Genomic DNA, 3,480 nt, shown 5'->3' with positions numbered 1-3,480 from the left:
AAAAGAACAGAATCGAAACACTTCCCTGTGCCTCCAGTCTTCCTCAGCCTATGATTTTAGCTTGGCTATATTTATTATTGGTTGCAAGCATGGGGAGGGGAGAATTGCTGGATGTTTTACCTTGCTGGTTATTCTCCTAATTCTTCACAACCTTTCTTTTTTGCTGTTGTTTTATTCCATTTATTTTTTATCGAACGTGTCTTCCCATGATAAGATACTCTGTTGTTTGGGGTTTGTTTGGGTCCTTCGAGCTCTGAGGGACATCTGCATGTACTATTCAATAACACAGAAAAACATCCTTTTCAACTAGAAAATAGTAAAAAAAAAAAAAGAAAGAAAGAAAATAAAAGAAGGGTCAATTAAATGTTTGATTTTTCTGTAAATGTATTTGTCCGTACTTTTTTTTTTTTTTTTTTTTCCTTCCATCATTCTCCAAGCACAGCCCAGTTTTATCCTCTGTCCTTCTAAACGGACTGCACTTGCTAAGCTCCCCATTTCGGGTTTAGTGCTACATGCGGCAGACTTCTTCCCCGTCGGACATAAGAGCTACCGCTTGTGAGTATTTTGTGTCCTTCACCTCCCCTGGAAGGCGGTGTGGGGATGCTGGAACCCTCATAATTGTCACAGGTTGGGAGAGGACGGCCGAGTGACGGCTAATGATCAGGGAGCTGGAATTCGGAGACAAATGCTAAACATAATCAATATATATAAAAGGAGAATTATTTTCTTTTTTTTTTCCCTAAAAAAGAGGCAAAAAAATGCAATGAAAATTTATGACCTTAACATTCCTTCAGGGTCAAGCAATTTATCAAATTCTCTCACTTTCTGGTTTCAATTACACAGCTATTGTGGAAGGAACTTATTTTAGCAGGTTCATTTGCCTCAGTAGGGAATACAGGACTTTGGCCTAATGCTTCACCTTTAGTGCAGGCCATTTGAGCCTTAGAACAAATACCAATCATCACTCTTTGGGAAAAAAAAAAAAAAATCTGCATCGGCGTGGCCTATTGGAATGGGGTTTCTGTCAAGGTAAACGGTTGTCGGCAATGACTGTGGTAGAGTGGCGATAAATCCCATTTTATTGCTGAAAAATTCCAGCTTCTCTCCATGCCTGACAGCTCCCCACATTCTCGTACCCATTTGGGCAATTTCTGACTCTGTCCATCTGGTTCTTATTACCTCTCAACCTGCCAGTGTCTGATCCAGAAAAAGTGCAGGTCAAAAACAGGGGAAAGAAACCAAGGTGATGGACAAAACAGAGCGAGTGATTGAGGGACTGCGCTGCTCTCCCACCCTCCCTCCCCACTCCACAACAAAAGTGCTGGGGGTAGGGTGACACGAGATCAGGAGAGGTTATTAGCTTAATTATGAAGTTGCCAGAAACCTCCTTAAAATGGAACGCTAAATGGGTGTTAAGCCACATGCTCAAAGCCCCGGTAACACCATCTTTGATGCTTGTCCGGGACACCCAGAGGCACCTGACTAAATGCAGCCTTTGGAGAGATGGGGGCAAAGCCCCCCAGCCCTGATAGTGGCTGTCCTGTTGTGCTCATTCCCCCTGTGGCTTGTGCCAGTGCATGCGTCAGCCTCACCTCCAATGGGTTGCTCTGGGTTGAAAATTGCAGCAGGAGGTCAGATAAATGCAATTAAAATTTAATTTAGGAGGAAAAAAAATAAGTAGAAGGTGGACTACAGAAAACTGAGCAGAAAGAAAAATCTTCACCTCCATGCAATGCTCTTCGTGTGTCAGAATCCAAGCCTTTTTTACAAAGTTCAGCTTCTTACAATCCCCCCTCTGCAATAAGCATAGGGAACATTTGGGCATTTTTAAAATGTAAAAACAAACAGCTGAACCCAGGACAACTGAACTTCTGTTTAATCAAAGTGAAATAACATGAGAGTATACTTCTTCTCCCAGTAACAACTGTGTTGCATAGTGTTGGCCAAGGCTCCACCAGTGACACGCACGGAGACGTGCCTTGGTCCACCAAGCCATACTCTCCTTTCCAAGAACTCAAGAGAATTTAAATTATCCTAGTTATTGCTCATTTATAAACGTTCATTCTGTCTGAAACACTGCATTTTTCTTGCTGCATCTTGTTCCCCAGCAGATCGCCACTCTAACACATGGCCTTGTGCAAGCTTTACATAGAGTCATGTTTCCCAAGGATGTAAGGAGATTGAAACTTTTCAGAGCTGTCTTCTATCACCAAGGTCTGACTTAATTCCAAAGGGCAAGAAATATTGCTTGTGCCCTACAGCCTGCTCTGAATTTGCCCCTGTGTTCTTTGAAAGTCCCATGATAGGTGCCCTCCATGATGGGATGTGCTGCTGGGTATTATGGTTGGACTATGTGCCTGAAGGCTGTGGATTAGGAACCCCCCATAAGACATCCCCAGGTCTAGATGGATGTGGGGACCTGCTTGAGTACTCAAGCAAAGAGTGCTGGTCGTGGCAAACGCACTGGTTTCCAGTGGAGCCTCTAGGCATTGAACAGAGAGAGAGACAAGAGAGGAAACAGAGGGAAAAGCATGGGTTCCTACCTTGGAATGAATCGCTTGAACATGAGACATGTAAAAACGCAGCACCCAGCTCCTCACCACCTCTCCTCCCACCTTTTCCCCCAGGTGTCACGGCGTCCATTTACAATAGGTGGTTTTGGGGATGTGCTTTGATGGAAAACGCCTTCCTCTCCACCAAAGGTGGTCAAGTAACGGCACTGGGAAATCGTGAATATTTGCCACAGATTTTTTAAGAATTATTTGCTGTACTCTTTTATCTTTACCCCACGGGAGGGGGGCACACACACTGCCGGCGGGTGGCACGCTGGCTCTAGCAGCACAGTGCAGGGCGTGTATGGGAGCGCTTGCTGGAGGGCAGCTCTCACCCACCACTGTGCGTGTGTCCGCGAGCCTGCTTGAAACAAAGAGGCTCTCACCGGGGAAGCCCCAACTTGGACAATGCAAATATTTCAGCATCCAAACGGTTAATGGTGAGTATTATAGCTTCAAAAGAGCCTATTGGCTAACCCTCAAGGATGCCCTGCAATTGTTAAACTCATCAGATGAAACTACTCTTCTCAGCTAGCCCTTACATTTGTCTGGCTAACAGTAAAAATACTATAATAAATCGGGAACATATGTTGCCAGACAAGAATAAGTGATATAAATAAAGAGTCAAGAGACATAGCCCCTCAAGAACAATGTGTAAAGATTTAAACTTTCAATGTATTAGTTAATCTAGGAACATTTTAGGAGTAACTTGAAAGCGGTATTGTTTGTTTATATCATTCCTTTTTTTTTTTCTTTTTCTTCTCTTCAGATTGCATTTTAAATCAAAATGCTCTCCATGACTGCCTGCTTTGCAGCACTAGGGTAAGTGCCATTTTTCCACAGCTTAAACAAAAATATGCCTAAGAAATTTATGCCAGGAAGGCATTTTGTTGATTTTTGTTTTATGAAATATGCACATTGTTGTTAA

The 3,480-nt window shown here is 43.2% G+C and overlaps 1 long non-coding RNA gene across 4 annotated transcripts in view; it reads left to right on the top strand.

Moving 5' to 3' along the window:
* LOC116216275 overlaps positions 1–3,480 on the top strand; it is a 57,029-nt gene that overhangs the window by 39,187 nt on the left and 14,362 nt on the right. Inside the window, exons 2-3 of one of the 4 annotated variants that reach the window (XR_004158728.1) lie at positions 438–555; positions 3,322–3,374. This is a non-coding gene — a long non-coding RNA (uncharacterized LOC116216275). Of the gene's footprint in view, positions 1–437; positions 556–2,401; positions 2,993–3,321; positions 3,375–3,480 lie in introns of those variants that run through there. The other 3 variants (XR_004158727.1, XR_004158729.1, XR_004158731.1) reach the window with 3 other exon arrangements.

The sequence above is a fragment of the Meleagris gallopavo genome, chromosome 2 (genome assembly GCF_000146605.3).
Source record: "Meleagris gallopavo isolate NT-WF06-2002-E0010 breed Aviagen turkey brand Nicholas breeding stock chromosome 2, Turkey_5.1, whole genome shotgun sequence".
NCBI classification, from domain to species: Eukaryota; Metazoa; Chordata; class Aves; order Galliformes; family Phasianidae; genus Meleagris; species Meleagris gallopavo.
The sequence above is the reverse complement of the archived record's forward strand: the minus strand, read 5'-3'. Positions and strand labels throughout refer to the sequence as shown.